Here is a 10,084-nt window from a genome sequence, read left to right as displayed (position 1 = left end):
CTTAGCAGAAAATGTCTATTGAAGGGTTGCCAAGAGACTGGACATCAATCTAGGAAAGAAACACTACAAAAACTACAGAGCCCACCCGCAGTGTAAAGCAAAAAAAAAACCCCAACCCAACCTAAATTCCAAAGTACACATCTATGCTGTATAATCATGATAAGAGATTTTGCTTGAGTTCCAGTATGTCAACACTGGAACTCAAGCAACACTGTAATAGGATATTTTTGCTTCTTAAATGAGTCAAATACTAGTGACTGAAATTAATTTTTTAATTTCCCTCTTGCTGTGATAAAATGTGACCATTACATGGGAAATTTAAATTGAAAAATATGAGTTTTAAAGCATAACATCTGCATTCTTCATGCCTCATGCTAATGAAATTATATATTGCTAAAGAGTCAAACAGTTTTATATAGTTTGAAATTCTTTCCAGTTTGTTTTTTAACATACAAACCCACAAAAGAATAGAACAAATGGATAAAAGAAATACATTTCTATATTTACATCAATCTAACATTTGACAATAAAATTTCAACTTTTCACACCATTTTCTTCTGAAATGTTACTGCATTTTGCAGCTTGCCTGGTCTTTGGAATTTGCTTCAGCAATAACTGGATAGAACAAAACTACTGAAGACTCTACCCTGCTAAGAGCGGTGGTGAAAGACCTCTTCCTGTCCTTACAGTATTGTCCTTGTTATGTATTTTTACAAATGCTTTTAGCACTGCTATAGTGCTTCCAGGTCTGCTGTAGTGCAGCATAGACCCGGGGCATTGGGACAGCAGAAAAGAAGGAAAAGCTTTTGGGATGAGTCATCCATAGGGTAACAGAGCTGGAGAAGGAACAAGAAGGACAGAGAGAAAAAGACTAGTGGCAGAGTACTCTGAGGGTGGCTATGTAAAGAACAAGGCTATTAATAACAAGAAACACATGTAGGGTGTGGGCTGGAAGATGGCAGATCCCAGCATTCCAATCAGCAAGCTCATCCTACTGCTCCCTGAAAACCTCCTTCCTTATCCAAAGGATGCAGAGCCAAACTACCATCCCACTTATGTTCTTTCTTTGCAGAACTACCTGTGAAGACAGACTTCCACAGGAAACACAAGTTGCTTCAGTGCTCCTCCACTTGTATCTGAACACAGCCTTTTTCCTAGGAGCCACCACTGGTAAAGAGCTGGGTGTTGCATGAAGAGCATCAACTGGTGGGACAGCTTTTCATGCTCCATGCTTGCAATCCTGGAAAGAGAGTCATAGAGGACAGGGCTACAGTGAGGGAGTTCATGAAAGACTAACTTGTTCTCCTGAAATGTATTTCAAAGGTACTCCTCAAATGGAAGAAATGTATGTGTTAACATAAATCTTACAGAGTAATTGGAGCCTAAAACAGTCAACAGGAATCTTGTTTATTGCATCTGAACATCAAGTTCTGCTGTGAGTTTATTTACCTGAACACTAAGACTGAGGTTCAACCAGTCCCAGGAAATTTCTTTAGTGATCAGCCCTGAAACAGTCCTGAGAATCACAAGGCACTTTCCAATTCTGGTAAACTTTCATCTGATTCACTAAAGAGCTAAGAATTGGCTCGACAGAAGTGTTGTCTTGGTTTATTTTGAAGCTTGGGGCTCATAAAAGCTATTTTGTGTTGATCACCTCCATGTTGTTCACTTTGGGACTGCTGTCCAGCTCAGACTGACCCTCAGCAGGAAGCAGTCAGATAGACTGAAAACAAGATCCAATCATGTTCCTCAAACTGTGCAATCAATGTGCAATATTGCCAACACAGTCAAACAACAATTAAGAGTTCTTTTGTTTTCCCAGTGTTTTACTTGTCTGCAGCTGATGTAGAAGACAACCATTCATAAATCATCCAAGTCCATCCTGTGGGCAGTATTTGCCACCAAATAGAAAACTGCTAATATAACTCACTCTCTGTGCCACCCCAGTGTAAAACTAAGGCCCCTTTTAAGCTTCTCTGAAATTCAGAGCTTTTGCACACAAAGAAATAATCTACATTCACAGTGCCCACAGAACTTAAGTCCAATCTACTATTTCCGAGATATGAAATAAAACCATTTTAGTCACAATTTAGTGTTTCATTCAAACTGTAATTATACTATCTTTTAAATAAAACTGAAGATATTTACCTAAATATTGTCTTTATTTCATGTTTATGTTTTCCCTTTTAGTATTACAGAAAACTGCAGCATGGAGAAAGCAGTATTATCATGGCTTATCTAAATACTAAACAAAAATGTAAATATTCAGTATGATGTGCAGGGAATTAGTAGTAGCTTTAGCACTAATGGGACCTGCACTGCTAATTCTCCACAGAGCTAGCTGAACATGTATCCCAAAGTACTTACCAAGAAAACCAAATTTTCAACCACATTTTAAAGTAAAATAGGCTTCAGAGGCTTTTTTTCTCCGAGATAAATCTTTAAAGTAGGTTTGTCTCTACAAGACTGAACTTCAGGACTTCATAGTCTTACTGCCATACTAGAGGAAAATAGAATAAGATTCAAAGATTATTTATAAAAATAATTCTTACTATGGAATCAACTCTCTTTGCATATCTGTTTATGCAGTATCTTCAGTTTGTACTGTTACAGAAGTTGAGCACTTCACAGTTTTAGTGCATACATGGCACTGCAGTAACATGAAGTAATGAAAAGATCTACCTGATTTCACAACTGAGTAGATAACCTTCAGCTTTGCATCTTTGATGCTAGATTATTGATTTTCTTTTTCAGTAAGTGTTGATGAGCATGTCTGCAATAAAACAGTCTATCAGGGAAGAAAGAAACAAGTCTGAAATGTGAACTTAAGCCATTTGTCTTATGCCATCATCCCCATTCATGGCTTAGATACATCTATGACCTATGAGGAAGCAGGAGACAGTGAAGGAGTTAATTGTGACTACCTTCTCATTTTGTGTCTTTCAGAGAAAAGGGTCTGACTTCTGCTAGAAGCAAATTAAACTTTTCAAGATAATACCAGCAACCATCATTGTAAAGATCCAGGTCATGAGGGGTCCCTTTGTTGCAAAGAATTTGATGATTCTGGAAAATGTGTAAGACAGAAATAATCAAAGCAGCGCCGGGCCAAAGAAGTTTCTCATTTAAGAATGTATTTTATGACATATTTTTATCTTGCTAAGATAATCTCTCAGTTACATTTAAATTTGTATACTACTTGCCATGTATTAGAAATGACAGATACCTTCTAGCAATAGATTTGGAACTATACCTCAGCCATTCTTCTCTTCACTTCTGACTCAGCCTGACTTTCTTGTGAGTGGAAGTATTCCTCTGTACAATTGCTTTATTCATCGTGTTGCCTTCAATCATTTTCAGTGCAACTGTGTGGCCCATTCCTAAGGTAATGAGCCAACCATTTTGTTGGCCATTACCATTCAAAGTAAGACTTTGAGATTAGAATGAAGACTTGCAGTAAAACTTCTCAGACCTAAAAAAAAAAAAAAAAAGAGACAGACATATCAAATGCTAGGCATTGTTAGTAGAGTAATAGGCAACAAAGTGGAAAATACAATTATAACCTTGCATAAATATGTATTGGCCCACAAAATGAATATTGTGTGCTGTGTGCAGCTCTGGTCTCTTCACCTCATTAAAAAACAAAAAAAGAAAAAAGAAAAAAAAAGAAAAAAAAAGAAGCCAATAAGAAATGGAAAACACCCAGAGAAAAACTACAAGGATGATCAAAGTTATTGAGTACATTGACCACAAGGAGTGATTGAGACTAAGAAAAGGCAATGCAGAGCAGAAATGAGGTCATTGGAGCAATGAGTAGCAAGAGGAAGTTGGAAGCAATGAACTGTCAGAAGAATCAGCTTCTTCATACAGACAGCAGCAGACCTGTGAAAATCTTTGCCAAAGGACTTTTCTGCTCAAAAGAGCCTTGCTCTCTAGGGGAGAGTAGTTGAGAGATCCACTGAGATTACTGATAATCCAAACCAATTTGTGTTCAGGAAGCCCCCCCAAAAAAGGTGAAGGCTGGGAAAATATGGAGGAGGAACTAGCACACCGGCTTTCTTACTCTGACCTCACTGCGCACTTGCGGCTGCTGCTGGAGGCAATCCAAGACTCTGGGGCACACAGGGCCTTTGAATCAGCAGTGTGATTAATAGCTCATTGTACTGACAGGTAAATTCCTGAGAAACGTGATGTCAACTCGATGGCCTTAAACTGTAGGAGGGTTGATCTAGATTAGATATCAGGAAGAGATTCTTTTCTGTGAGGGTTGTGAGGCACTCAAACAGGTTGTCCAGAGAAGCTGTCAATCCCCCATCCCTGGAAGTGTTCATGACCATATTGGATGGAGCTCTAAGCAACCTTCTGTAGTGAAAAATTCCCTGCCCCCTTGTTTATTCACCTCTCAGCACAAGGAATCACTTTGGCAGAGCTGAACAATATTTTTCTGGTTATCCCATAAGGCAGAAGACAGAAGGCAAAGACAACTCTGAAATCTTAAAAGTAAATATGTAACATCAAGTCAGTGGAAAAGGACCCTAAATGAATGTAAGAACTCTAAATTTTAATTAGAGTTTTTTCTCAAATTCCCTGAAGGTTTTATTGAACAGGCAGTTGCTCATGATCTGCACATGTTAGAGAAACAGCAGAATCAGAAACACATTCCTAAATAAGCAAGAAAAATTAAAAATGGCTTTTAAAAAGACTATAATATAAATTGATCATGAATGTAAGATGATGATATTTCACCTCTGGTTCTGCAGTTAGAAGACATCCTGAATCCTTCCTTCTTTGCTAAATAGTTTTAGAAAAGGAATGTTTTATGGGAAGTATCATGGATGAACTGGATGGATGAATGAATGTTTGTTCAGTTGATTTGCCGTTTTCTATTTTCTATCCATGAATATAGTCAGTATTTTTTTTTTTTTTTTGACTCAGGAATCATTGGAACCTTGACAAAGAATTAAATCCTCACTATGTTGATTTTTATGGAAAAAAAATCATTACCATTGTCTTGATTGGAGCTAAGATTTGACAGAGAATTTCTAAGGTCTTGAATAAAAACCCCAAGGAAATGGACCAACTTCCTTTAGTTGGTAAAACTGCCTTGTGTGGAAACTCCTTTTTTTTTAATTGGAGTGACTTGTTGGGATTTAGCTCAAGATGATGCCGATATAATCCAGTATAACAAGAGACAAATGTGCACAAAAGACATTCCCACTCAGCTGAGTGAGCTCAACCTTCTTCTGAAACAAAAAGGTGCTGAGGTGACCTAACAAACAAAACTGGGAGTATCCATAAACCATTGCTACAGCACATGCTGAAAGCTGATCAGTAGCTCTGTGTGGGAGAAATCCTCTTCAGTGGGAACAAAAAGACATTGGGAAGAAAACACCAAACATGGATTTTAATGAAATTCTAGTCATGGGTAAGTTCCCAAGTATGGCCACAACCCCAGCAGCACATTTTTCAATGTTTTACCTCCTTTGATTATGACAGCAGTGGATAGCTAAGGCACCCCAGGCAAAGTGCTGCAGGTGCACATTCCCTAAGTGCCAGCTACACGCAGGAAAGCCTGCACAGAGAGGATGGTATGTACGGAGACTGACTACAATGCTGGTCTGCAGTAGGACTTCTCTTCAGACAAGAGCAGGGTGAAACAAGCTGGTGGGAGCTAGCGATGCTTGTTTCACCCTGCTCTTGTCTGAAGAGAAGTCCTACTGCAGACCAGGCATTGTAGTCAGTCTCCGTACACACCATCCTCTCTGTGCAGGCTTTCCTGCGTCACCCTTGCAGGGGTAGATCTGTGGCAGGTACTACAAACTATTCCTGCATCAAGGTCACACTGTGAGACCTGTGAATATGCTGGAAAAGACCCAAATAGCCAGTGCAATCTTCTATCAAAACAGAATCTGCTATGCCCTAATTTCTTTCTCTCCTACCTTTACACCCTATGCAGCATTACTGCTACTGCAAATATGTTAATGTATGATAAACCCCTTCCATTTCACTCCCATTTGAGAGCCCTAATTTTGCAGTAGTATACAAATGATCCTCAACCAAATCTTAGATGGTTTTGTCACAAAGTACATGGAAAGAACTTTGGAACAGAATTCTAGAAAATGTCAAAAACTATAGCATAACTTTTGCCAGCAGGACGAAAAGGTTTACCCCCAATTAACTCCCAGTATTTTGCTTACATCAAGAATATGGTTTTTTAAAATACTGCCACATATTCCAGCAAGAACATCCCTCAGTCAAGAATTATGGAAAGAGTTTGATTGTTTTTCCAAGGATGTATGTTAAAAGGGGATCTTGTTTCAAAGAAGCTCATGCTCCTGAAAGACTGTGAGAGAGAGCAGTGTTCACTGTAACACAGTAAGGGCTGTTTTCCATGACACAGTGGAAACTTTATGAATGGTTTTTGCCAGCACAAGGAGTTTGACACTGAAATCAGTGTATCTATAGCAATAATGTTGAAAAAGGCAACAGAATTTTGAAACGCTTTACTGGAAAAAGATACATATTTGGGAACATAATGTAAGCATCTTGGAAGTTCTGTGTCTATTGAGCAACACCCACTGAAATATCCCCAGCATGAGTTATCTGAGAGTCTGTGCGTAAGGAGAGATTGCTGGGAATAGAGCTAAGCATGTTAAATTAATTGCCCATTCTGTATCCATGTATCAGAAAACTATGAATGAGCTCATGTGGAAAAAGAAATAGAAAATGCTGCAAGCTCTTCCTCAGTCAGATGTACAAAAAAGTTCTGTGCCTTTCTAGGATTTCCTATTATTTTCTCATACACATTTACTGGTGGTACAGAACAGTTTGATACCTATATAGGGATGCACACAGTCATCAGATCTGTAAGAGACCACTCAGAATTGATCACTGACTTGCAATGAAAGTCTGAGTCTGTCTGTAATTCAGGAAGTTGAACCCCATTTACACTTTTTTTTTTTTCCTGAGATATCTTTTGCCATCAGAGGTAGTATTTTCCCAGACCTGAAGGTGGAACTCTTGTTCCTTTGATGATCTTTACATGAGTGACATAGCATTTTGCATTGTCATTTTTAGCTTGAGGAGATTTGGACTTCTCTGAAGTTGCTGCTGGGCTGTCTGGAAAACAGCATTAGTCCTGGTAGAAGAACTGGATAGTCAGGCATGAACGTCATATTCACAAGGAAGTGTGCCAGGAGTTCTTCAGATGTTGCCTGTTAGAACTCACACACACAGAAAAATCTTTCCTTTTGGAAATATTGTGATCCTGTTCCTTCTTTTGCTGCTATACAAGTAGACTTCTTGTTTTTTTCTGGAGTCATCACATGTAAGGAAAGGATTGGCTGAGTATAACCTTGTGGTTGGGCCACATCCATATTGGACCAATGAATTCTGCTGTTTATGCTTGAACTACAGTGTATCTTTGGAAAAAAATCTCCATGATTTTACTGACAATTTTGCATTGTTTCAAAACAGCTTCACAGACAATTTGATCCTATAGCAAACTAAGATATGTCACATTTCTAGTCTCATTTTTAGTCTAGTTTTGCTTTCAGAGTTTTGTAATTTTCTGAAAACCAATCCTTCTCCTCAAATATCTCTAAGTACTACTTAGACAAGTACTACAATGCTTATGACAAAAGTACTTCCTCATCTGCACTGGATTATATTGTTTATATATATATATTATATATATATATATCCATATATAACTCAAGTTAATGCACATCTTCCACACCTTTCCTAACTTTCTTGTGGACTCTCTTCGGTGTTTAACATCCCTTTGAAGTGTTAATGCTCAAACTGAATGCATTTTTTTAATAGTGGTTTCATCAGTTCTATAAGAAGGTGGAATATCCATTCCAGTTGTATTTGATATTCCTCTGGTTTTCTTCAGAGTATTAGCTATCAAAAGCTTTGTTCTGAGACCTTATGTTTAGCTGATTATGTCCAGGTCCTCTTTAGCACTGTCTCATGCCTGTCACTCTCCCAGATTCCAGGTGTGCCTTCAAGGCTTTATCTTGAATGCATGGCCTCCAATTTGACTGGCTTCAGAGGAGTATTTTTGCAGAAGAGCTTACAAAGCAATTCAAATAAGTTTATCTAAGCAAATTGCTCTTATCTCTATTTATGAGAGCAAAGTAGTCACTTGGTATTTTTGTGTCAGAGATTTATAACAGCATCAGGCCAAGAATAACACCAAGACAACCTAGTGACAAATCTTCACTTAGAATCACTCCACTCAAGAACTGCCACCTGAATCACTTATTATGATCTTATTATCACTTATTATGAGGAAAGGCTGTGGGAACTGGGCCTGTTGAGCCTTGAAAAGAGACAACTACGAGGGGACCTAATCAATTTCTACAAGTATCTGAAGGGAGGGTGTTAAGAGAATGGAGCCCAGCTCTGCTTAGTGGTGCCAAGCAACAGGATAAGAGGCAGCAGGAAGAAACTGATGCACAGGGAGTGCCACCTGAACACCAAGAAAAACTTATTTTCTGTGCTGCTGACTGAGCAGTAGAACAGGCTGCCCAGAGATGTTGTGGAGTCTCCCTCACCAGAGATAATCAAGAGCTATCTGGATGCAATCCTGTGCCATGTGCTGCAGGATAACCCTGCTTGAGCAGGGAGGTTTGACCCAATGACCCACTGTGGTCTCTCCCAACCTGACCCATTCTCTAATTCTATAATTCTGTGAACTACACAGAATCTGCACTCCTCATTGTATTTATGAGAATACCATACTGCTTCACACCAGATGGAAGCTATTACTTCATCATTACCACCTTCTTTTAACAAAGTTAAATCCAAACACATTTAATCAAATATTTTTCATAAAAATATGTTGACTGGCATTTAATTATTGGCATTTAATGACTCTATCCAAGGTCAGCACTTCCACGATTCTGCTCCTAATCTGGGTCAAACTGTGAAACTGCTAGCCTTTGCCATCCTCCTTAACCTTTTTAAAATATATGTTCAACATAAACTTTTTTTTTAGTACCCTGGCATTCCCCAGAATTCCATTGTCATTCCAGAAGCAGTACTGTGAACAACAGAACTAATGAAGCCATGGGATTCTGTTCATTTTGATTCTTCAGCCCCTAAATAGGCTTAATTATAACTAAAATTTATCCTCCATTACTCCTCTGAAAACCCTATCAAGCAGTCTGGAACTGTGTCTACCCAAAGTGGATGGCTGATATATACACACTGGCTGGCTGTTTGCTGCTACAAGAATGTGTAAGAGCTGAGCTTTTTGCTTACTATTCCTTCATTGAGGAAACAAATTTTAGTTTATTTCCTCAGTGACACATCAATATCCACAAAACTTACAGGACCATAATGACTTCCTCCAAATTAGATTGGAGCTGGCCAAAAAACTCATGGAACAACAGATGAACAGATAACATAAATCTTGTTTAGAACATCACAATCAACATACATTCATATTTGTTACTCTGGAGATCTTTCTTAACTTTGTTTTATTGATATTTAGCTAAAAAATTGTCCAATATTGACGTAACACAGTTGCTCTACAGATATTACCAGACAGTTTTACACTTTGATTCAGATGTGATAAATTGATCAGAAGTGGTACCAGGTTGCCCTTGGAGATTCTGCTCCACCTGTCCCGTACTAGTGCTATGGCCTGAAGTTGTCAGGGAAGGTTTAGGCAGGACATCAGGAAAAGGTTCTTTACCCAAAGGTCTTTGGACCCTGGAACAGGCTCCGCAGGGAAGTGGTCCCAGCACCAAGGCTGACAGAGCTCCACGAGCGTCCAGACACCGCTCTCGGGCACATGGGCGCTCTTGGGGATGGTCCTGTGCAGGGCCGGGAGCTGGACTCCATCACCCTTGTGGGCCCCTTCTAGCCAAGAATACTTTATCATTCTGTGAAAAGCTCTTAAAATTTTGTTGGGAATCTTTGGGTCTCTTTTAGAAGAATAAATTTAACTTTTCCCTCCCGACAAGCCCTGATCCCAGACTCCCGGTACCCCCTTCGTGGCCAGGACAGCTTCTCCGCCTCCTTCTCTTCTTCTTCTTCCTCTTCCTCTTCCTCCTCCTCCTCTCCGTCCCCTTCC

The sequence above is a fragment of the Molothrus aeneus genome, chromosome 1 (assembly GCF_037042795.1).
Source record: "Molothrus aeneus isolate 106 chromosome 1, BPBGC_Maene_1.0, whole genome shotgun sequence".
In the NCBI taxonomy this organism is placed as follows: Eukaryota; Metazoa; Chordata; class Aves; order Passeriformes; family Icteridae; genus Molothrus; species Molothrus aeneus.
The sequence above is the reverse complement of the archived record's forward strand: the minus strand, read 5'-3'. Positions refer to the sequence as shown.